We start from the raw sequence: 26673 nt of genomic DNA, 5'->3' as shown, positions 1-26673 counted from the left end.
CACCTGCTTTAGACTATGAGACTTCGAGCCTTCTCAGGCTTCTCCTTCCCTGTGGCTTTAAAGCTGCCTCCAGGCAATAATTTGGAGAAAATGTAAAGATCACTCCTTTTTTTGTTTTGTTTTTGTTTTTGTTTTTGGTCTCAAGGTCACAGTCTTGCTCTGGCTGTTGTTCAGTGTCAGATATATATCTTTCTCTTTCTCCTCCCCCTCCCTCCTCCTTTTTTAATAGCAGGACATAATTCTCTTGGCTCTTAGTCCCTCATGGGGAGAAGCAAAAGTCCTAGTATAACTTCTGATTGCCAATTGCCAAACATGTGCACTAATTAAATACTCTTAGAACCTAACGTGTTTATATTTATATGTGAACTCTGGCCCACACTTAAAGCCTATGTACAACTGAAGCATAAATTCTGGCCATGTGTTTTGATTGGGTATATCCAAGTAATCCTAAAGGCAAGGATTTATGTGCAGAGTAGGTCATTTGGGAGATGATCGCAGGAACACGAGTGAAGAGTGGGAAAAGTGAGAGAGGGAAGGGAAATAACAGTAAATGGTGGCAGGGGCCTGGGTGGCTCACTCGGTTAAGGTCTGACTCTGATTGATGTCGGCTCAGGTCATGATCTCACAGTTCATGAGTTTGAGTCCCATGTCGGGGTCTGTGCTGATAGTGGGGAGCCTACTTGGGATTCTCTTTGTCCCTCTCTCTCTCTCTGCCTCTTCCCTGCTTGCGCTTGCTCTCTCTCTCAGAATAAATAAGTAAACATTAAAAACAAAACAAAACAAAACACAGGCATGCCTGGGTGGCTCAGTAGGTTAAGTGTCCGACTTCGGCTCAGGTCATGATCTCACAGTTCATGGGTTTGAGCCCTGCATCAGGCTCTGTGCTGACAGCTCAGAGCCTGGAGCCTGTTTCAGATTCTGTGTCTCCCTCTCTCTTTGCCCCTACCCTGCTCACACTTTGTCTCTCTCTGTCTCAAAAATAAATAAACATTAAAAACAATTAAAAAAAAAAACAACACAAAATGGTGTGTTGTCCACTCACTCACCAGATATACCAAAGGGCTCAATCCTGCAGAGAAACTCAGGGAGGTAGAATAAATTTAGCTTACCTCAGAGCTATCACAAGTGAGGCAGCTTGGGTATAGATCTCTCCACTCCTCATCCATCATTTATTGAGAGCTGCTTCTGTGGGTGTTGACTCTGCACTTCTGAGTTTGTCCTGCATGCAGGTTGAGCACACTCCCTGTGGCCAGATAAAGCCCTCAGGCAGAGAACTTCAGGTGTTCATGGTAAGCAGGCTTCATAATGCAGAGGGCAAGGCCAGGGGGATGTAAGCAGAGTCCTAGTAATGTTACTAGCACCAGACAGAAGATGTGAGTTAAACTCACTCTAAAGCAGAAATACTATGTGCTCTTCTTTCAACCCAGCATGTGAAATAGATCTGACCTAGTAGATACAGGTTTATATCAATCTTCTCTTCCTTTTATAGTACAGAATTTTTTTTAAGGTTTTATTTCTCAAAAGTACAGTGAACACCTAACTCACAAGGGATGGATAATTCTGTATATTTGATATTTCCTTATACCTGAATGTTTGACCTTCTAGGTAATGACATTTGACACATTAATTTTTTTTAAGTAGAAATACACACTTTTTATTGCCTTCTAAAATATAAGACATGAAATAGATTTTAGATTTTGTTGATGACTCCGTAATTTCATTTAACGTAGTGTACTGAAACCATAGACACAGTTGCATTTGTAGATACGGACAGAAGGAAATTTAGGATTGATGAGCACCTTGGTAATGGCTTTCTTGACAAAACATTTCATGCTTAGTTTTATGCACGTGTACCTTTCTCATGAAAGAAAAGGTATAGCATGACAGCCTAAGCAGGGAAACAATAGTGAGTTATACAAAAACAGTTATGAGATCACTGACCACCACAACCTTCTCTAAAGCCATTTTATTGCCCCTCCCACCCCCCGAATCATTTCTTTGCTGAAGCTGTTCCCACCCTTTGACTTGTCAGACTGTTCAAAAACAATTATGTCACAAACTGTGTCACAAACACAGTTGATCCCAGGAGTCTCCTAATTCACTTTACTCAAATGCTTTTTCCTCTCATATGTTATTGACAGAATGAAATGAAGATTATTCTTCAACATTTTATGATTTTGTGCTAGAGATGTGGAGAGAATGATTTTCATAAGTCATTGAGGTTGATATCATCTTATACTTTCTTGGACATCACTTAGTTGCACACATTTCTGCTTGTTCCTCTTAACTTTTTGTTAGAAAAATAGTCTTTTACAAAAGAATTCTAGGTTTAATACTTAGAGATCAAAAGTTTTGCAAGATTCCTGATTAATTGGTGAACTTCACTATAAATACTCTTCAGAATCAGCAACACTGTAAAATCTGAGAAAACAGTATCTTTCTCCATAGGCTCAATTAGTGAAATAATACCATGGTTCAGGAAGGTTCACAAAAAGGTTTGATGACTCTTTTTTAATTACAGAGAACAGAGGGGAAGTGGATGGGAGGGGGGCGGTGGGGGGCGGTGGTGGTTGAAAAAGGTGAAGGGGGATTAAGAGTACACTTAGCTTAATGAGCACCGAGTAATAAACAGACTTGTGAAATCATTATATTGTAACCTGAAACTAAAGTAACACTATATGTTAACTATATTAGAATTAAAGAAAGAAAAAAAAATCTGATATAATGACTGTCTTTCCCAAGGGAAACATGATTGCCTGAAGTTTTCTTTCACTATATGTGCAAAAAATGTGTATAATGGTTAAGAAAGAAGTTGTATGACTATCCATATATTTACTTACATTTCACTCCCAAATATATAATTTCATAAGAATTTGTAGCATTAGCTCTTGCAAAATGAATTTGTTTTTCCTTCTCATGAGTTAGCCTAAGGACATTTAGTTCCTTGGTGTTCTTTTAGTTTGGAAGTTGGCAAGTACCAGTCACAATATAAAATCATCTAGAATGATAGCTCGTACTTAGAAATGAATTATCTGAAAAAACTAAAAATTTATGCTGAAATGTTATGATTTATATATTTTTTAATCCCAGCACCTAGCCTTCCAGTGACCTGTTTCCATTTGAAATGCCAAAACTAAATGCATTTCTTTAAAAAACAGAATTGTATATAGCTCAGTTGACTGCCTTTGCTCAAATAAAACCTTGTAGGGGCGCCTGGGTGGCTCAGTCAGTTAAGCGTCCGACTTCGGCTCAGGTCATGATCTCACGGTCCGTGGGTTGAGCCCCGAGTCCGGCTCTGTGCTGACAGCTCAGAGCCTGGAGCCCACTTCGGATTCTGTGTCTCCCTCTCTCTCTGCCCCTCCCCCGTTCATGCTCTGTCTCTCTCTGTCTCAAAAATAAATAAACATTAAAAAAAAATTAAAAAAATAAAACCTTGTACTTTTTCTGTAACCACTGGAGAGTGACGGGGTGTGCTTGGATTTCACACCATAGAGCCGCTCCAGTGTAGGCCAGTGTGACACGACTACCTAGAATTGGCTGATCCAGGACCTATAAAGTGTTTCAATAGCTGCTTGTTTGAAGTACTGATTTCACACAAGTGGGTTGTAAGTGTTGCTAGGTTGGATTCTGAAAGGGAAGAGGTTGTGTTTGTTTTGCTTATTATATCCCCAGTGCCTAATATGGTGCTGAGATGTCAATGAATACTCAGTGAACAAATGACTTAAATCCCGGTTTTTTTTTTTCTGATGTATTCCCTGTCAAGCACAGGTGAGGTCTGGCCCCAGTTCTCTACCTCTCTGGGCCTGGACTTCACTTTGATGAGGCTTCTAGTGGCCTTACCTATGTTTGCACTTACCATGCTGTGCTGTGGTTTTCCCATTTATGGAGTTTTCATTCACTACCAGGCTGAGTGTTCCTTGGGAGTGGTCACCCTGACTTATATATTCTTGCATCATCAAAATCTACACAACGGTTTACATAATCTTTGGCCGACCTTTAGCAAGCTAGCTTTTTAATATATTTTTTTTTTTTTTTAATTTTTATTTTTGGGACAGAGAGAGACAGAGCATGAACGGGGGAGGGGCAGAGAGAGAGGGAGACACAGAATCGGAAACAGGCTCCAGGCTCCGAGCCATCAGCCCAGAGCCTGACGCGGGGCTCGAACTCACGGACCGCGAGATCGTGACCTGGCTGAAGTCGGACGCTTAACCGACGGCGCCACCCAGGCGCCCCTAGCTTTTTAATATTTTTAAGAAACATGCAAGTATCTCTTCCTTTTACACATTTACTTTTCACTAGAGGAAGATGAGTCTATGTCCAAAGTTAAGCTTTGATTAAAAACAACAACAAAAAATGCCAACTTTGTAAAGCTCCTAAATCTGATGTAGTGGTTGGTGGATTTGTTCATTCGTTCATTAGTATTAATTGAGTGCTAAGTGCCAACTGGATGGCAGGCAGTATTCTAGGTGCTGACAAAACAGCAATGAACAAAACACACTTAAATCCCTGTCTTTATGCATTTATTCTAATGAGTGAAATAGACAGTGGAAAGCATGTAGTCTACTACATAGTGATAAAGTGCGAAGGAGAAGAAATAACGCTGGGAAAGGGGATACAGGTAACCGGAGAAGTGTATGGACGTTTTTGGTAGGGTGGCCATTGCCAGCATCACCAAGAAGGTAACTTTGAGTTAAGACCTGAAGAAAGAGAGATTGTCAGCTATGTGAACAACTGGAATAGCATTTCAGGGAGAAGAAGCAGCATGTTAAATCCACTGGGCAGTTCTTAGTTCTCATGTGACTTGTCCTCCTTCACAGGTCTCGATGCAGCAGATCACCCTGCTACATGGTTTCCTCTTGTCTGACTGATGGCTCCTTTGATGGTTTCTCTGGCTCATGGTTTCGAAATGATGGAGTACTTGATAGCTCAATCATCATAATTCTTTTCTTCCCTTCCTATTTTCTATACTAGTTCATCCAATCCTGTGGCTAAAAACCATAAATATGCCCAAATTTGTATTACCAACCCTGACTTCTTTGAACACTCTATCTAGACCTGTAAACATAAGTGACAACTCATCTACACTCATCCCAAATTTATTATGTTCAAAATAAAACTTCTGATATTCAGCCCCACTCTCAATTATACTATAATTTTTAACAGTGAAAAGCATGCAATTTTTCACATTACAGAAAATGCAGAATTTAAGGACATTAAGACAACAAATGCAGAGTTTAGAATCTTAGATTTTGTACAGTTTGACATTGGGGACCTTCTAGTCCAATGTCTTATTTTACATTTGCTGAGGCTGAGGGCCTGAGCGTGAGAGGTGATGAAACCAGCTAGAGCTGGGACACCCGGACTGCAGTCCACTTCTTCCTTCACCACGCCAGTCTTTCCATACCTAACTGTGCTTCCTCAATCTGGGTGATCATGTCTGCAGTGGTAGCCTCAGAAGCTGTACATATCCTACCTCTTCATTCTATTGTGTTTTTTCATATTATATTTTCTTTCCCAGATGTTTAGAAGCCTAAGTGGTTCAATTCAGTGAGTTCAATTTTTATCACAAGAATATGAACAATGCAGATGCGTTAGATCTGATTTTTAGACAAATTCCAAGGTACAGCTTAATTCTAGATATCACCAACATTATTGAAAACCATCCTTAACTTGAATCATTTCTGTTGTGATTATTTCGGATATGACCAAATGTGACATCGCCCTTTAAAAAAAGTCACCCTTTAAAAAAAAGATTTAATTAGATTTGTGTGTTAGTGTCCAATTTATGGATTAATGGGAGTAGTTTCAACAATGTAAGCATTTAAACAATGAAAATTGCATTATGCCTAGAATATTTAAGGACAATAAAAATCCTTTGACCCTCTTGACACCTGCTGCTTAGAAATGCAGAATAAACCCTTACTTACAACACTCCTAAAAGGGTGGCAGATAGGATGGCATCCTATTTGGTGATGAATATTCCTTTTTATTTTTTTTGTAAGATTTAACAAAATTTTATTATAGTATTACCAGAAATGTACTGATTGTAAAGCTATCCCATTCATGGTTTTCTTCTTTTTTTATTTTATTTTTTTTAATTTTAACTCCAGTTAATACACAGGGTTATATTAGTTTCAGGTGTGCAATATAGTAACTAAACACTTCCACAGACAAAATGAATATCCTTAAGAGTACCATACAGAGAAGGGCAAGAACATATTTAGATTGCATGTAGAGTTTATATGGCCCATTTTTAGTAACAAAACAAAAACAACAAGAAGCAAAAACCAAAATGTTTTTGGATGAGACATTTTGATAGAAATAGTTTAAAATTAATCGGTACTTGGAAAATTAAAAACTAGAATCACCTTTAATACATTTGCAGTGTTTCTAGTTGACTATGACAACAGAGGTAACACTTTAAAAAAGTTTTTGTTGATTGATTATAAAGGGGGAATACTGGATTTATTGGTCTATAATCTTAGAAAATGGATTTCGCGTTTAAGCTTTTCTTGATGATCTGTCCTTGCCCAGCTGGTAAAGTGCTCCTCCTTTGTCCCCCTGTAACAGGAGCAAATCCTTCTATTTTCTTCATTGAATTCAAGTGGTGTGTTTACACTCTGGCCTTTCCTGAAAGCAACTGAAGTTCCCTGAAAGCAGATAGGATTCTCTATTTCTGTTAATAGCGCATTCTACCAAACAGGCTCTAACTCGCTCTCTATCCATCAATTTCCAAATCCTGTTGGTTCAGCCTTTAAATTTCTCTTTCCTTAATCTTCACTGACACTGAGAAGTCTCATCAACAAACCAACAGGGTTGCTCTGCCTTAGGCTACTCTTAGGTGGAGAACTGGAAGTGGAGCAGGCTGTAGAGATGATGACCTTCCTCCCCACCCCATCCCTCCTGTTCCTGAGGAATCCCATACCACCCTGCTTCAGCACCGCCTTGAGATTAAAAGCAAGAACCTTGGAGCCAGGCTGCCTGGATTTCAATCTCTACTCTGCCATATACTAGCCCTGCCACTTAATAGCTGTGTGACCTTGGGCAAGTTTTTTTCACTTCTCTCTGCCCTAGTTTCCTCATCTTTAAAATGGGGATGATATTAGAACCTACCTCATTTAGCTGCTATGAGGATGAAATTAAGTGAGTTAATATATATAAAGTGCTTAGGACAGTGCCTGACACAGAGTAAGCACTTCAATGTTAGTTGCTATAGTTACTATTTATTGCTAGTCAGTAAAACTGCCCCTTTAGGTAGTGATGGGAGAGAGGAACAATGGAATCTCTATGGGAATAAAGTGGTAAGAACAAAACCCTTGTTGAGAGCCACTGCTCTAGGCTAGAAAACCAATGTCCCAAGCATTGGACAAGCCACCTTTAGATCCAAAAGGTGGAAGTAATCCAGTTATACTTTACTGCTGTATAGATCAAGGATACAAACTGACAACTGACAACTGACAGTGATTTGATTTATTAACCCATACAGTTCTTTAAAAGTAGATATAATGATACAAATATTAAGCTTCTTTGAAATTCATGAATGAAGTAACACTGAACTTATATAACTGCTTTCTTCAAGTACATAAATCTCCAAGTTTTAAGTAAGTAACTGGAAAGGAATCTCAGAAGTGCTTTTTGAAGATGCAAATTTTGCCTGAAGAATATCCTTTAGAAGAAGATAACATGATTTTGGTTAAAAATAGCCTCTCACTGACTTCCTCTAATTCATTCATTCCTACCTTCAAGCTTAAATATCTACAGACACAGAGGGAAACACACAAAGTCATATTAGGAATAAAAACAAGTACCAGCAATTTATTTTTGCTAGATTTCAAGGGACTTTCCATTGCATGACCATGGAAACTAGACTGAGAAAGGCAACAGGTAGTTTGCATGGCAAGAAACAAAGAAAAGAAAACCTTGTTCTTCTGAAAGTAGGTATGAAGACCTTTTTTTTCTTTGTTACTTCATACCCTTGGCAGAAATAAAGATCTACCAACTCAAAACCTGGTTTGTAATCCTCCTACTGTATATATACTACATTTTTAGGCAGTCAAATGTTGTTATATGTCTGTTACCAGTACATTGTTTTCTGTATCACATAGAGGCTGACTCCATGTAGAGGCTGAATCACTGAGGAAAATAGCAACAATGATACAGATGGTGAATATTAATACTGATATTCACTGAGGTCCTGCTATGACCAGCCTTTCTGAGGTAATGAATGGGCTGAGCACACACAGTTCTGCTAAGGAAGAGAAGAGACAGCTGAGCAAAGTCGCTAAGAGGTAGTCTTTCCAGATTGAAGTTCTTTCTCTACCACAAGTTGGGGTTACCTTGGGTGAATTACTTAATTCTTCTAAACCTCTATTTCTTCATTAGTAAAGTGGAGATAACCATGATAGTATATTCTTAGTATGGTTTTTATAAGGACTAAGTGAGTTTTACATGTAAAAAATGGTACATAAAACTATGCCATACAGTAAGTGCTTAATAAGTGATAGCTATTTTTATCATTATCATTATTACTATTGTTATTATTAAATGGGTAAAAAGAAAGGGGAGGAAAATTCATGGTCAAATAATTGGGGAGGTTCTAATTAATTGGAATTGTTTATTGTATGTTTCCTCATAGCATTTAATATGCTTACCTAGATTGTAAAACTTCAAGTGGGGAATTCTCAGACTTATTTGACCATAAAACCTCCTGGCTTTTTTTTTTTTTTTCTTTTTTTCTCATTGACTATAAATAATGTCTTGTGGGACTTTGGTGTTCTACAGATCAGAGTCTAGGAAATGTTCTTTATTTCACACACAGTGTACAGGATAATAGAAAAACAGATGTGATGCCCTGCACTGCAAACTACTAACCATCAAATAAAGTGCTTTCAGCTTTACAAAACATCATGAATATACTTCTTTCTCCATTGTACAAAACTATGTATCTAGGCACTCACGCCTTATGATCACTCAATCTTGTCAATGTCATCATTGAAAGTTTTTTGACATTTTCATAGAATGTTGTAAAAAATGAGTTAAAATTGACATAGCTCCAGCCTTTGGGAAGATTTATTTTACCATATTGTAATTCCTTCCAAGTGTTTTGTAGTTCATTGCCTATTGTGTCATAGGAACACTATTCTCTTGTGTGCTGTCATTACATTTCTCTAGTGCTCCTTACCCTGGTATTGAAGTAATACTGAATTAACATTAAAAAAAAAAACATTCGGAAGTTCTGTTTAATCCCCCTCCCCAACCTGACCCACCACCAGCACTTCTCGTAGATTATATTAATTAGTTTTTGGCTTACTTAGTGTTTCTGTGTCTGATGGCATCTCCTACATGGCTTTCCACATCTGGGCTTGGCATTATTCAGAGAGAAGTTAACTAGCTTCTCTAGGAATTATTTCCACTATATCCCATTACTACTAAGCTGAGCTGGAGAAATATAATTAGAAAGAAAATCTCCTGGATCCCAGTGAATCTTTTCCATATAGAAAAGAATGAAAGAGTTTTATTATTGTATAAAGATTAATCGATTGAGATGCACATCACATGCAATCTGCTGAGGAGATTGCAATGAGAGAAAAAAATCTCATCTTTTATTACTGTGAGGTAGGCAGATACAATTCATTGCATTCATGCTAATTGTCAACTGAAAGAAAAGGAATAAAATTTCTTGTATCTTATTTCTTAATTAAAGTATAATTGACATCTAACAATATATTGGTTTTAGGTGTACAATGTAATGATTTGTATTTGTATACATTGTGAATAAATGATCACCAGAATAAGTCTAGTTACTGTCTGGCACCATATAGAGTTACAATTTTTTTTTTCTTATGATGAGAACTTTCAAGATCTGCTCTCTTAGGAACTTTGAAATATGCAATATGATATTATAGACTATAGTCGCCATGCTGTACATTACATCCCCATAACATTTATTGTATAACTGGAAGTTTGTACCTCGACTCCTTGTATCTCCCCTCCCTTCCCCAACTCCTTGTATCTTGATGACAAGCAGGAAGTAACATCCTGAAGCCAAGCACCTAGGTTTAAATTCCCAGAGGCAGGGAAAGGAGAGCCATCCACCCTCCTAGAAGTTCACACTTCAAAGAAATCTCTCTGAAGCCTCCAAGAAATGCATTCCTGGAATGCAGAACTGGCTTGATTCTTATCAATCTTTTAAAAAGATTTATATACATATCAAAAAGACCGAGAAAGCATTTAGAATGTCAAGTTTTCTAAGGTAAATGCTAAGGGGAGGGGGAGGAGTACTCTTCCCTTTCGGCGTTAGGGAAAAGTTAAGTGTTTTTTTAGATGTATATTAACCTCACAATTTTCCATTTTTGTTTCTATTTTATAGTTGCACTATAGTTTTTAATTATCCCCATTTCTGTTTCTCCTCTTTCTGAGCAGTTTGCAGTTGGATAAATATCCAGCAAGTCCATAGTAAAATATAAAATCAAGCAGTTACCAGAATTATAATAGGATGAATTTTAAAAACTAAAACAAGGATCACCTTGAGGGAATATCTTTAAATATATCATATTAATGGTATTATTCTTCATTAGAATTCTTGATTTTTGATTAGCAGTGCATAATATCCTCATTGTATATTACATTCACAAACTCTAGTGGAGATTTTTTGCTTGTGCTTTCAATTAGCTCTTTGAGTATTATTTTGTAGTTTCTTATGAAATCTTATCCAACCCAAGCCCGTAATCTAATAATCTAAATTTTTAATTAGGAGCTTTTCTTATCAGGCCCAATGAATTTCTCCTGAGTTCTCATCAATCATATAAGTAGCATTGCATTTACATGGTAATCTAGGGCCTTCAGTAATCATTCCATCTTCCCGAATAATTTTTCCAACATTCAAAACACAAAGATACCCGTGGCTGTTCTCTAATATCAAAGTCTTATTATGAGGCACCCATTGAAGGATATAGATTGAACTTTAAGTATTTAAGGTACAATGAGTTGTCTTGAGAACAAAACCAAATTGTGCCATTTTTTGCATCAGTCTGATCAATAGTTGAATTGCCCATTAAATCTCCATGAATAATGGGCCTCCACCTTTGTTTACTCTTTATACTGAGCCCAGAGAGAACTTGCATGATGAGCAATATTCAGGACGTGGCTGAACCACTGTGAGCCCTTCCTCAAGGAGCCTACATTCCAATAGGATTTCCTTTCCCTTTAACTTTATCTCAGACACCAAGTAGAGACACTTCATTCCTTTTCAGTCAAAGTGTAATCTGAGGACAATGCCTTCAGAAGCAAGACTCCCGGATACCTCTTCTCACAGACTTTAGAAATCAGGTCATCGGATACAGCATCAGGGAACACACACATGTTTGTGGTGGCTGCAGATGAAAGAAAGCAACATTCATAAACTTTAGCAGCAAGGCAATTTGTTGGAAGGTCATACGATGGCTCATAGAGCAGCAGGAGCCCTGGAGTTAGTGCGGCATGGGGAAGATGGCTAGCAAGAAAGAGGTAGGCGGCTGAAAGCATAACCTGATTTCCATCTGGGGAGAATTTGGCTGGAGTGCTGGAGCTGGGAACTTTTTGCTTTCTTGGTTCTGCTAATGCTGCCCCTTCACACAATATGCTTTCAGAAGTCCAAATTTCAGTCACAAGTGTCTGATCAATTATAGCCACCCTCCAGTAACATCAACTTCATTACAGCAGGAGAGTAAAAGGAGAGAGTGATCCCACTTTGCTTTCTAGAGTGGGAGATGTTAGTCTGCCTACAAACTATTTTTGTACTTCTGTCAAATGGTGCTCACTTTATGCATATGCTATTCTAAGTGCTTTGCATATATTAATTCATTTATTCTTATAGCAACTCAATGTGGGAGACATTATTTTGTCCATGTGTACCATAAACTAACTGGGCACCAGAAGTTAATGTATTTAATTTAAGTTTTAAATTTGATTTTTATTTTCTGGATTTAATTGCTCCAATCGCACAGTAAATGGAAGGGAGAGAATCTGAAGCTAGGCACTCAGGTTGCAGAATGTGTGCCCTTCCTAGTATTGCTCAGCCTTACCAAAGACAAGTGTTTAGAGGTTTAATATAAAGAAAAGGAAAAAAAGACAGAAAAAGAGAACATGACAAATCAAATCAATATAACAACAAATCAGCAATCAAATGTTTGATTTGTTTGGTGATAAGATATATAATTTCTATTTTTCTCTACATTTTATGTATTATAAATTCATGTTTTTTAAATGTGTACTTTTGATGTAATGTTAGATTTATAGGGGATTTGCAAAGACAGTACAGTTTCCATATATAGTCTTTACTCAGTTTCCTTAAGGTTTACACTTCACATAACCAAAGAAGAATGAACAAAACAAAAATATTAACAGTGATCCATCACTATTAGACTTTAATCAATTTCCCCAGCTTTTCTACTAATGTCCTTTTTCTGTTCCAAGGTCCAGTCCAGTATCCTACATTTTACTTATATATGTCTCTCCCTCCAAATTGTGCCAGTTCCATTGTTTTGTCTCTTGTGACTTTGATACTTTGAATGAATAATGGTCAAGTATTTTGTAGAACATTCTTCAATTTGAGCTTGTTTGGTGTTTTCTTATGATTAAATTAAGGTTATGAATTTGGAGGAAGAATGCTTTTTTTAGTGCATTCTGTCAGGGAGTTAGATAATATCAATATGTCGTATTAGTAGGATTTTAACATTGATCACTTGGTTAAGGTGGTTCTGTATTATTTTTTAATCATAATTTTCTTTACTTACAAAAATATTGCTAACATTTCTAATATTTAGTAGACTTTATTTTTTATCGCAGGTTTTGTTATATTGCAAAATCTCCAACTCATATGGGTTCCTAGAACCCACATGACTCACTCTTACTCTTCAGGGACCAAATTCTTGTGATTTAGAACGTAATCTGTTCTTAAACCACACGTAACTAAATGCTCCATCTGATGTGTAATAAGCTAAGTGAAAGATGAGCAGTCCACTATGTCCATATTTTGGAGGAAACTCTATAGCCAACGGCAATCCTAATTCTGATACAAAATGTAGTACCACACTTGGAAGTTAGTGAATTGTAGTCAATTCTATTTAATGAGTACCCAGGCCATTTCTTTTGCTGTTCTTGAAAGCCACATTTGTTAGTAAGGCCTTCAGGCCAATTTGCCTATTAGCTTAGGTTTTATGATACTATGTACAGCTCATTTAAAACAATTCTCCATACATAAAACTGTACATCTGTCTTTTGATATGTGTAAAACCTGCTAAAATAGTGATGCAGACAAATTATTGTTAAAGAGAACCATTTTGCAGTTGTCCCTGTGAAAGCCCCTGATCTTTTGTAATTTGTATGTTTCGCTTATAACTGAACTACATATTTTAAAACCATCATTTTATACTTTCCTATTTCATGTATATACAATAAACATATTTAATGTAATTTGTTATTATTATTTAAATTATTTTTCCTTATACTTGAGAACCAATCTGTAAATTGTTAATTTTTTGCAGCTTTAAGAGCAATATTACATGTTGTTTGTGTGTGTTTGTTTCCTCTGCAGAATAAATCAGTCTGCTCTAGATCTCCAACAGACAGTGAAAAATTTTAATGTTTGGTAAGCCATTTGTTAAAATTAAATTTAAATAGGTGATAATGAAGGTGTGGATAAGGATAGAAAAAAAATAAAATTGCATATTCATGGTTAAGTCAGTGTTACAGTTCTAGCAATGCTCTTATATTTATCAGCTCGAAACATGGTGATACTGATTATTTAGTACCCCATTCTTGTGCACTTGGCTTTTGCAAAAGAACTTAGCATTTTAAAAAGTTACCCTCTGAGTAGCCATCTAGTCACATAATCATTAGTTTTTATCTCAATGCTTAGGCACTTTAAAGAGCATCTTAGTAACCTCAGTATTAGATTTAAGTTTGTTATATGATTGCCTTAAAACAATTTTATTAGTTTCTCACTGCTAATATATAGTATGGAACCCTAGAATCCTGGCTTTTGATCTTAACGTTAATATATGAGAAATCATAAAAATTAAAAAAAAAAACCGAGTTTACTTTCCAGAATATACCACAAATGATATGTCTACAAACCAGTTTTTCCTTTTTTTTTGTTTTTTGTTTTTGTTTGTTATCAGGTGAGTGTGGGGAAATGGGAGAAACCATTCAGCATCAGGGAGTAAGACACAAAATTAAATATTTCTGTAGACCCTTTTAGGTTCCCGGACAGATTAAAGAGCACTTACTCACAGAGAGCACACATTAGTGCTTTGCTGGAGCTGGCACGCACCAGTTTGCAGGAACCAGTTGTTAAATTCTAAGGAGGTTTGTCACCCAGTTGTTAAACATAGCCATTATTAAAATCAAATTGTATAAACTCACAATTAAATACTATTAAAAAAGGTAATGAAAACTCGAGACTCATCATTTCCTAATTTTTGAACTATGCTCTAGCATTTTTACTATGTTATTTCCCAATTCTGTGTCCAGAGATTTCATGTTGTAGCCTGATAAGCTTATGATTCACATTATGAGTATGCGTTTTCTTAAAGAAAATAAAACTAAATACGGTGGGAGACCATGTGATTTAAAATCACTGTTCTCCTGGTACTGCTGACTACCTGTCAGTCACACATCCTACCCTCCTCCTCACCTCAGGGTCTCTGAGTTTGCTGCTGTATTCCCTCTGCTTGGGACCCTTCCCCTCCACTGCACATTTGGATATCTATTTTTTCCCATCAGAGTTTATATGTCATTCTTTTGGAAAAACCATACCTGATTATCCGATCTAAAATAGCCCACCCTGTCCTGCCTATTCTCTGACATGACACATTTGCCGTTTCTTCACACGGTCTTCATTTTCCTTGAAGCACTCACTACTCATTGAAAGCATATGGTTTATTTGTTCATATGTTTACTGCCTTTCTCTCTTACTATACTATAAACTCCCCAAGGTGAGGAAGCTTCTATTATCTTTGTATTTCTGATTTTTCAATGCCTAAAAGAGGACCAGACACACAGTAGATGGCCAGTGTATTTTTGTTTATAAAGTGATTTAATATTTGAATAGACCATAGCAGTGAATGTCATCTAACTTAAAATAGGACTTGAGAGATAATTCAAGTAATATTCAGATATGGGATAAAATGAAGTTAGACTACTACCACTTGACAAAAAGAGGCTTTGAAATACTGACATAAGCAATTGCAAAGAAAACACTTCTTTTGGTGGGGGTTGTCATTTATACACATAAAAAGATATTGAACTTTTGCCAAATTTCTTGAGGGGCAATTTGGGAGTAGGTTATGTCAAAATTCTAGTTAGAGATGGGCTTTGTACATTACATTAATTATTCTGTACTCATCTGTGGAAAAATCCTTCTCAAGCAACATAATTTACATGAATGAGGGAGAAGGTTTTATTTTAAGGAACAGCAGCATATTCAGATTTTTTTGTGGCAGTCTTCCAGCTACAGAAGCTAGCTGTCAAGAACTACTTTCTTTCCCAGAAGACTTTTGTAAGGGGGAAGCTGAGGCTGCAATTCTATTCCAAGCCAAACTTTGTACAATATGAGCAAATAAAATGCAAAAGAACATTTTTGGTGACTTTGATGAGGGTAGCTATTTCTAATATTGAAGAGCCTAGTCAAGTTTATTGCTGCTTTTTAAAAAGTGTGATCTGGGGATGGATAGATTATCTGTAATACATACAGTACAGAAATGTATGGTTCATAAACTGAGGAGTAAAAGGTAACAAGGATATTGCTTAAAAGGACTAATGTGGGGTTTGGCAAATCTTTGGGGAAAGAATTTATTTGTTATTTCTTTCATGTATTCCACAGGTAGTTTTTAAGCACTAATTATGTGTCAGGCATTGTTTTAGATGCTAGGAGTACATGAAAAATACTTGTTATCCTTAAACAGTCTAATGGAATAAAAACAGGTAAACAGGTTATTGCAACACAGTGTGATAAGTGGTAGGACGAAAATGTTCAAGGCTTTCTAAGAGCACATGAAAGAGACAACTAGCCCAGGTGTATGATGTTTGAGAAACTAATCACATGATCATGATTCACCTTGTGGGTCACAAAGTCTCTGACTGATATGCCAAGACTTAATTGAAAACAATGACATACTAACAAATGTTTAAAAACTAGCTCTTCAGAGGAACAAAACCCCTACGTTTGTGGTGTTTGCTCATTTCTGTGTTATAAATATTTCCACTCTGTTGATTTTAAAGCTACCAGTAGGATGTCACTGAATGTGAAGACAAGAAAGGATGGACATTGTTTGTTCTAAATCTTGTTTGAGCTGGTATGGGCAGGTTGTCTAGTGAGGGGATAGAAGCATCTCTCTGGTTGAAGAGGACAGAATGGAGGCACAGAGACTAGTTAGAGGCTACTTTATTAAACCAGGAAAGAGATGATATGATCTAAGTCATGTTAGTGAAACTTGAGCAATTTGGAAAGGTATTTAATGGGTAAAGAAGCTTTTATAGTAGTGGTTAAGAGTTAAGACCATGGACTCAGAGTCAGACTTTGAATCCAAATCCTGGTGCCACTTAACTAGCACTGTGATGCTGGGCCAGCTTTAAGCCTCTCTGGGTTTCAGCGTCTGATTTATAAACTGGTGATTATGTTATCACTCTTATGTGGATCCTGAGGAACTTTAACAGAAGACCATGGGGGAGAGGAAGGAAAGAAAAAAGTTAGAGAGGGAGGGAGCCAAACCATAAGAGACTCTTAAAAACTGAGAATAAACTGAGGGTTGATGAGGAGTGGGAGGGAGGGGAAAGTGGGTGATGGGCATTGTGGAGGGCACCTGTTGGGATTAGCACTGGGTGTTGTATGGAAACCAATTTGACAATAAATTTCATGTTAAAAAAAACCTGGTGATTATGATTGTACCAGTTAAGGTTGTTAAGGGGAATAAAGTAGTCAATACACATAAAATGTTTCAACCAGTAAATGTTATCTTTAACAATACAGAGGAGATGTTGTTGGTTAATGAGTAGTGTGATGGTGTGATGGTAAGCAAGGAAGTAGGAAGAGGAGTCAAGATTGACTTGTGGCTTTCTAGTCTGTTTGAGCAGGTGGATAGAGGTGTAATTTTCATAATCATCCCAGTGGACTAGTAAGGATGAAACCAGAATTGGGTGTGTGAATAGGAGGTAAGAAGTACAGACAGAGCACATATTAGGGGTTTCCAAACCTGGATGCATTTAAGATTTTGGGGGGCTTAAAAAAATACAGATTCTATGCCATGCTAGGCTTACTGACTCAAATTCTCCAAGGATAAAACAAAGGTATCTGAATTTTTAGAATGTTCCCAAGGTGATTCTGATGAGGTCAGTTCACAGGAAAGCATGTCTGTACTTTTTAGAGGAATTTTCAAAGAATTTAAGTTTATGAAGGGGGTGATAGGAGGATATGTCGGGAAGACATTGAAGAATGGAAACATAAGGATCTACATATGTGTAAATTTTGATGGGAAGGAGACAGCAGACATGGTATATTTGAAGTTACAAAAGAAGGAGAATAAGTGACAGAGGAAGCCTCCTGGAAAATGAAATAAATGCAGGTTCAGGATGATAGGAAGATGAATAGATCCTCCAATAACCAAAGGGAATAAGAAGGGATGGGTATAGATCCAGGTGTATGCGTGTGTGTGTGTGTGTGTGTGTGTATATATATATATATATATATGTAGGCATATATATATATATATATATACATATATACGTGTATATATATACACGTATATATATATATACACGTATATATGTATATATATATATATGCCTTACGGTTATTAAGTTATGCCTTATGGTTGTGCCTTACGGTTAAGGTTAAGTTATGATTTGTAGAAATAATTTGAAAATTTTCTACTTACTGGTTTGATGGCGACTGCTAAATTGTCCTCTGGTACTAATTTTCTTTTTATTCTCATTGGTAATAGAACATCCCTTGCAATGACCTGCCTTGCAGCTAATGTGATTATGTGACTATGTTGGGGCCAATGGGATATGAATGGGATGATGTGTATATCTTTTAGTAAAGATACAGTAAGTGGTTTACCCTGGGATTACCCTCTCTCCTTCTACCTGACTGGGAAATGACTAAAATGGCATTCAGTCTTGGATGCAGAGATGAAAACCACATGTTTTCATCATGTGAGGGCATGAGCCAAACTTCCCACTTGGGATCCAGGCTATCCTCCTGAGTAGTGCCTAGACTGTTTGCCTATGTGCCTTTGCATGCTATGCCAGAAGAAAATGGGCATTTATCTTATTTAAGTATTGGATTTTAGAGTCTCTGTTATAGCAGTTTAGGACTGTACCCTAACTGGTACAGACAGATTCTGCATTCTCTGTGAGTGAGGAGATGAAATTATTTTCTAAGAATTAAGAGTTGGTTGGAAAGGGCATAAGGTTTGAAAGGAATAAAATTAGTTTGAAATCGCTAGTAAGTTGGGAATAAGATTATAGAGATAGGTATGAGGAAAACATAGAAACATTGCTTGGTAATCGTGAGGAATAGAAGACCACTGATCATGGAAAAAGGAAACATGATATAAATATGAATTAACAAAATAAACTCAGCAAAATAGGGAAAGTGCTAACAGCTTTAATGTAGGCCATACAATTTCTAACAGAAATGCTCACATTTCTCAGACTTATTCTTAAAAACCATTCAGTGATAGTAAAGATAGAACGTACATTTTCACTGTTACTTATTGAAAAGCTATACATATATAGCTTACAGGCTTGCTTGACTTTGAAGTCAAATATACTAGCTGCATTTAATCACCAGATCAAAGATGAATAAAGTGCTAGGATCATCGAAATTAAGTAAGGTGGAAATGCTTTACCCTTATCATGGGAGCTTCCTGAAGAAGATGGCTTTTTAATGAAAACTCAAAATTCATATATCTTTATACCTTGAAAACTAGAGCCCATATTATTGATTATGCATTTCTACTATCGTACATCTTTTCGAGAGATAGTAAAATCATATTTGACTTTAAGATCTTTTAGGCCTGGACAGATGTAGCGCTATAGTCTTTCATACAGTGGTGAAACTTTTTATGGTATTTAATGTTCTTTGGGTCTTCTGCACTTGATAAAATGGGATTTTAAGTGTGATGTTTCCAGTTTGGACCATGTAGAATAAAATGTTTGGAATCACTCAATAGAAGTAGACTATATAATTTCCTTATCATAGATTTCACTTTCATTTTACCAGAAAGATTATGTGTATTATTTTAAGTTGTGACCTTCTTTATATTCTAGCAGTGGAACACCTAGTGACCCTATGTTTTGCACAAAATTAGCTAGAATCTTGTTCCCTAAGTAGTTAAGGGGGCAAAGGTTTTTATATCTCTGCTTATCAGGCAGTGAAATTAGAAGTGATTCTTTAAGAATCCACCATGATCATGGGGTGTCTGGGTGGCTCAGTCAGTTGAGCGACCGACTTCAGCTCAGGTCATGATTTCACCGTTTGTGAATTCGAGCCCCACGTCAGCTCTGTGCTGACAGCTCAGAGCCTGGAGCCTGCTTTGGATTCTGTGTCTCCCTCTCTCTCTGCCCCTCCCCTACTCATGCTCTGTCTCTCTCTGTCTCAGAAATAAATAAACATTAAAAAAAATAAAAAAAAAAGAATCCACCATGATCAGAATTGTCTATATATTCTGTGAAAAAAAAAACTGGTGCATGTTCACCCAGTGACCACACAAAATTACAATCATAGGTTTAATTTTCTTTGTTCTAATCTAGAACCCTTGTTTTGGTAAAGTGGGGAAAGTTTATAATGCCAACAGTTTGGAAGATGGATAAGGTATATTTGTACATGTAAAGCCTTAGAGAAGCTAGAAGTTCACTCAGAAAATGTTTTATTTGGGAGACGAAGCCCTAAGCCAAATTCCTTATTATCCTCAATTTAATTGAGAAAAATTGCTTAACCTCAGCCTTTCTGTTGAGTTTGATTGAAGGATAAGTACTGGCTGGAGGTGCACTGCAGTGCTGGATACCTTAAATTATCTTGAGACTGCTGAAGAGGGGTGGTATGTATGTAACAGGGGCAGGAACTGTGTGAGGGGACACACTCTTCTCTGTTCTCTTGCCTACTATGCAGATGAACAGAATCTTTAGAGGCTGAACAATAGATGCACACATTGCATGAAGATACTGCCTTGACAGAAAAAGAGAATAGCAAGGGATAAAAAGGAAGTTGGAAAGGAAAGAGAAAGTCTCATCAAGAGACAGACAAAAGGAAAGTCAGGGAAGAGAGTTGAAAGTGAGAGTGGGAAAATCAGAAAATCAATAGGAATGAGGAAAACAAAATAAGATTTTAAAGAAATGGGTTATAAATTAGATTTCATGCAATATTTTTCAAGAGGTACACCTAGGAGTTAGAATTACTTTTAATTACCTCTGGTTGCTGCATTTTGTTTCCTTGAATACAACACTTTGTAGCAAATATTTGAGTTTTATATAAAAATCACAAAAATTATAAATTAGCTCTATAGATTTTGAAATACTTTGGATTACCACTGTGTGAAAATCAGATATGATGAAGACAAAAACTTTTATATCATATTAATATCTGATTGCTAGAAGAGTCAGATTTGGTGACTCTGGGTAATAAGTCAAATTCTCTGGACATCATAAACACAGCTACAAAATTGTATTGGTTTCTCCTAAAATATTTTACTGACCTCATCACTGTGAACCAGTTTATATCTATGCTATGAAAGTACAAATGATACATATTTACTATCTTCCCTTGGTTTGTTTTATTGACAGGACTTTAGAAAAGGATGAAATGCAAATTGTCGTTTTGAGAATTTTTTGGATTTTGCTAATAGGTGCAGCTTGTATCTTGGCTTTATTAACTGCTCAGAACAATTGCCTTTATTTTAGGCCCTGGACAAGATGAAATTCTGCATCACACAGCTTTTATTTTCCTTATATTATAGTGGAGCTTGTGGTTTCCCTAAAGCAAGAATAGTGGTGTGGACCCCATATTAAATAGAATTTGTAGTTTTCAAAACATTTAAATAGAATAATGAGATTCCATAATTAGATATATTCAAGTGTTAGTTTCACTTGGTTATTTTATTTTGTAGAATTTTAAAAAGCCCTGCACAATAACATTGTGATATCTTTATTATAAAGAGGGCTGCTGGGATACCTGGGTGGCTCAGTCAGTTGAGCATCCTACTTCAGCTCAGGTCATGATCTCACCGTTCCTGAGTTCAAGCCCCACATCAGGCTCTGTGCTGACAGTTCAGAGCCTGGAGCCTGTTTTGGATTCTGTGTCTCCCTCTCTGTCTCTGCCCCTCCCCTGCTTGTGCTTTGTCTGTCTGTCTGACTCTCCCTTTGTCAAAAATAAACATTAAAAAAAATTAAAAAAAAAAAAAAGAGGGCTGTATAGACCCTCTGTCCAGGAGGGCAACTGCACAATTTGCAGATGGCTGCTAAAGTGAGAATCAAATCATTTGCCAAAGTTAGTGCATTTTGTAAGAGAAGCAGATGATGCAGTTTGCTCCATATGCATGTTTGGCCCCAGGATGTGTGAGACCTCCTAAGCTTGAGCCATCTAGCAAATATCCTCAGAAAATGTGGAATTGAGTCAGAAGCAAATGGCAGAAGTGGTTTGCCTTCCCCAGACCTATGAACATTTTAGCCCACTTCTGTTCAGACTATTCTTGTATAGACGTGAGCTACATTAAAAACAGCCTCTACAATAATAAAATAAAAGTGGCAAAATGTAAAAGAAATCATTTTAAATATTGTGTTTTTATGTTTCTCATCCAAAATATTTGACTTAAAACTTCATAATTAATATAAATATGTGGAAAAAATAAACTTCAAGCTCTAGTTCACACTACAAAGAAATTAATTTAGGATAGATTAGAGACTTAAAAGTATAAGCTAAATCCATAAAACTTCAGGAAAAAAAAATGTATCTTACACTTTAGAGTATGCAACATTTCTTAGGAACCAGAAACTATTAATTATAAAGTTTAAAAAATATGGTAAAAATAAGAGGATAAATGCTGCCTATTCAAAAACAGTGCTTGGAAGATGGAAAGGTAAGCCATGTGCTGGGATTAAATATTTGCAATATAGATTCTGACAAAGGACTAGTTCTCAGAAACATACAACATACAATATAGTGATTCAGTTTCTTTGTATGTTACCCTATGCTGTGCTCACCAGAAGTGTCATCTGTCGCCATATAACACTATTACTATACCATTGACTATATTCCCTGTGCTGTGCTTTTTTTTCTCATAACTAATTCTTTCCATAACTGGAAGCCTGTACCTCCCACTCCCCTTCGCCCATTTTGCTCATCCCCCTACTTCCTTCCCTCTGGCAACCATCAGTTTGTTCTCTGTGTTTATAGGTCTGATTCTGCTTTTTGTTTGTTTATTCACTTGTTTTGTTTTTTTAGATTCAATTCCATATGAGTAAAATCGTATGGCATTTGTCTTTCTCAGTCTGACTTCCTTCACTCAGCATAATACCCTGTAGTTCCCTCCATGTTGTCGCAAATGGCAAGATCTCATCCTTTTTTATGGCTGCATAATATTTGTGGGTGTGTGTGAGTGTGTGTGTGTGTATGTGTACTGCATCTTCCTTTCCATTTGACTATCAACGGACACTTGAGTTGCTTCCATACTTCCATATCTTGGCCATTTTAAATAATGCTGCAATAAGCATAGGGGTGCGTATCTCTTTTCAAATTGATGTTTTTGTTTTCTTTGGGTAAATCTCCAGTAGTGGAATTATTGGATCATACGTTATTTCTTTTTCTTTTTTTTTTTTTTAAGTGTGAGTAAGGGGTGGGGGTAGGAGGGAAGTGAGAGAGAGAGAGAGAGAGAGAGAGAGAGAGGGAGCATCTTAAGCAGACTCCATGCCCCATGCAGAACTGGACATGGAGATAGATCTCATGCCCCTGAGATTGTCACCTGAGATGAAATCAAGACTGAACCACCCAGGCACTGTGAGTATATGGTATATCTACTTTTTATTTTTTGAGGAAACTCCATACTGTTTTCCACAGTGGCTGAACCAATTTACATTCCCACTAACCATATACAAGGGTTTCTTTTTCTCCACATCCTTGCCAACATTTGTTATTTCTTGTCTTCTTTTATTCTAGCCATTCTGCTAGGTGTAAGGTGATATCTCATTGTGGTTTTGACTTGCATTTCCCTGATGATTATTGATATTGAGCATCTTTTCATGTATCTGTTGGCATCTCTATGTCCTTGCAAAAATGTCTATTCAGCTCTACTGCCCACTTATTAAGGGATTGTTTATTTGTTTGTTGATGTTGAGTTGTGTGAGTTCTTTACATATTTTGAATATTAACCTCTTATTGGTTATAACATTTGGAAGTACCTTAACCCATTAAGCAGGTTGCCTTTTTGTTTCATCGATGATTTACTTTGCTGTGCAAAAGCTTTTTATTTTGATGTAGCCCCAACAGTTTATTTTTAATTTTGTTTTCCTTGCCTTAGGAGACCTATCTAGAAAAATATTGCCATGGCCAGTGTGAGAAAATTTACTGCATGTGCTTTCTTCTAGGATTTTTATGATTTCAGGCCTCACATTTAAGTCTTTAGTCTTTATTTTTGTATATAGTGTTAGAAAGTGGTCCAGTTTCATTCTTTTGCATGTAGCTATCCAGTTTTCTCAGCCCCATTTATTCAAGAGACTGTCTTTTCCCCATTGTATATTCTTGCCTCCTTTGTCATAGATTAATTGACCATATATGTATAGGTTTGTTTCTGGACTCTGTGCTGTTCTGTTGATTTGTCTACTTTTTTGCCACTGCCATACTGTTTTGATTACTACAGCTTTGTGCTATATCTTGAAATCTGGAATTGTGATACCTCTGGCTTTGTTCTTCTTTCTCAAGATTGCTTTGGTTATTTTGGGTCTTTTGTGGTTCCATACAAATTTTAATATAATTTGTTATAGTTCTGTGAAAAACACTGTTGGTATTTTGATAAGGATTGTATCAAATCTATAGATTGCTTTGGTTTTCAAAATATACGTTTGAAAATTCCTATGAATCAATAATAAAATGACAAACAAGCCAGTTGAAAAAAATTGGGCAAAATATTTGAACAAACATTTGACAAAAGAAGACATTGGAAGGGCCAAAAAGCACTTGAAAGATAACAACATCAGGGAAATCCAAATTAAAACCACAATGTAATACCATGTTATACCCACTAGAATGTCCACAATTAAAAAGCTGACTGTACCAAATGGTGATATATGAAGGAACTAGACCTTTCACCTATTGCCAAAGAGGACAAAATGGTACCACTGCTTGAGAAAGTAGTTTAGTAGTTACTTAAAAAGTTAACATATACTTACCTATGACCTAGTAATTCCACTCCTAGATCTTTATTTACTCAAGAAAAATGAGAAGTGTATTTCCACAAAAGATTTGTACTTGAATGTTCATAGCAGCTGTATTCACAATTGCTCCCACTGGAAACAACCCCAAAGTTTCAACAACAGGTGAACAAATAAACTAATTGTGGTAATTCATTCAGAGAAATACTACCCACTAATAGAAAAGAATCAATTATTGATGCATGGCACAACATACATAAATCTGAAAAATATCATTCTTAGAAAAATCAACCAGGCACACAAAATTATACGTTGCATGACTCCATTTTATAAAGTTCAAGGACAGGCAAAACTAATCTACAGTGATAGAATTCAACCCTGCTTGCTTATGGGGTAGGATGATGATCTAGGAGTGACACAAGGAACTTTCTGGGATGAGGGACATATTCTATGTTTTTGTTAGCTAGGGGTTGCAAGGTGTATTTATGTATCAGAAATCATCAAATTATACACTTAAGGTTTTTGCATTTCACTATCCATTGATTTTATCTCAATTAAAATTTTAACTCTTAATTATTATAGTATATTCTAAATGGTACAGGAAGTGGTTCAAAGGAGTTAAATATAAATAGCAGCTTTATCTTAAAAGCAAAAGTAAACAAAAGACATTTGATTTATCTTCTACTGTTTTAGAATATAAACTTTGGGACTTCTTAGTACTGGCTTATCCCTCTGAATTTCATGTGTTTTACACCTATCTGGATTCTAGAAATTTTAAATTAATTTTAATATTCTTCTGCACACACAATTCTAGTTATACTACACTATGAAAATATTCTGCCTTCCTAAACTTTTGATAACAATTATAAAATTTACAATGGTAATCTCCACATTTCACTATTACATTCACTCTGACTTTCCTTTACTCTTTTCTCTTTCAGACAAAGTAAGTAAAAATTAGCTCCTAAGAATATACTAAAATGTTGAATGTCTGAAGTCAAATTAATCTCTTATTTTCATGTGTCAGAATGCTGAGCAAATTTTGAACATAAGAGTTCAGATCTTTAGTTGGAATTAGAAATGTTAGAATTTTGCATTCAATTTCCATGCCCAAATGGATGTCATTATAAACTTACTCATGTAATACTTTAAAAATATTTTGTATGTTTTTGAAAAAAATTAAGGTGTTTTAAATTAATACCTGCTTTTTTTCTTATTTGAAATTGTAGACTCTCTTATAGATTGATGTCATATCTTCAAAATGCTTTTCATAGTCTTTGAATTATAATATACACTTATTCAGAAAATAGTCTCAGGATAGCATATCTTACTTTAAAAAGTAAATGACTTTAAAATTGTTTAACTTTAGGCCAGTTTACCATAGAAATGTGTTTAATCAGAATTTTCTTATTAAACATTTTCACTACTATTATACAAGAACCTTGAATATTATATGGCCCTAAGGATTGATGACAAATACTGAATTTACTGTCATGGCAACTTGTATTAGGATGAGATTTAATTACTTTCGTATTTTCTGTATTTTGTTACCTAGGAATTTATTGTTAATCCAACCATGTCTAGGTTTGACTGAGCAGGTAGGAGCAAGGGATATAGTATTTGAAGGGGAAGTGCTTTCCAAATGGGAGTAGATAAAGGGAGGAAAAAAATATGAATTAATAAATGAAGTTGGCTGCATAGAAGTGAGAGAGTAGATACAGAGATGTGGGGCCTTAGATTACTAAGACAAGATGTACAGACTCAATATGCTCATAGGCACTCAAGCACTTTCTGAATTGAATTATTAAGACCTAGGAATTTAGAGGAAGAACTAAAGGAGTGTAGCGAGGTAGTCATGGTGATAAAAAGGGAAGATTTTAGCTGATGCAATTTAAATTAACTGTAAGAAGAGATTTGAAGCAGTGAGGCTGGCAAAAAGAAATTTGAATTTGTTAAAATGACAAGAACCAAATACATTAAGGTGTTCAGGCATATGTTATAATGACAGAGCAATGTACTCACTCTGTAGCCTAATAGCTTACTCTAATAGACTGGTGGGTTCTAATAATTTATGTAGTTTATGTTTAGGAGGCTTAGAGAGGAACACAGAGAACATCACATTACATTGCAATAGTTTGTTTACTTTTTATCTCATAGCATAGGAATTGCTTTCACCTTTGTATAGCCTTCATAGTTTGAACAGAGAAAAGTGAATTCCAGGCATTTAATAAATGTGAGTAAACATTATGAAGTCAGTAATCAAATCATTAC

General features: G+C 36.1%; 1 protein-coding gene across 5 annotated transcripts in view; it reads left to right on the top strand.

The window, feature by feature from the left end:
• The window catches only part of MAPK10 (mitogen-activated protein kinase 10), a 315034-nt gene that overhangs the window by 57112 nt on the left and 231249 nt on the right, over nucleotides 1-26673 (top strand). Inside the window, exon 3 of one of the 5 annotated variants that reach the window (XM_078445951.2) lies at nucleotides 13574-13627. The exons of the other annotated variants lie outside the window; for them this stretch is intronic. The gene's annotated coding sequence lies outside the window, so the exon portion shown is untranslated. The remainder of the gene's footprint in view (nucleotides 1-13573; nucleotides 13628-26673) is intronic. 5 annotated transcript variants of the gene reach the window in all.

Source organism: Panthera onca, chromosome B1 (genome assembly GCF_046562875.1).
Source record: "Panthera onca isolate mPanOnc1 chromosome B1, mPanOnc1 haplotype 2, whole genome shotgun sequence".
Taxonomy (NCBI): Eukaryota; Metazoa; Chordata; class Mammalia; order Carnivora; family Felidae; genus Panthera; species Panthera onca.
Note: the sequence above shows the minus strand (reverse complement) of the source record. Positions and strands in the feature narration are given on the sequence as shown.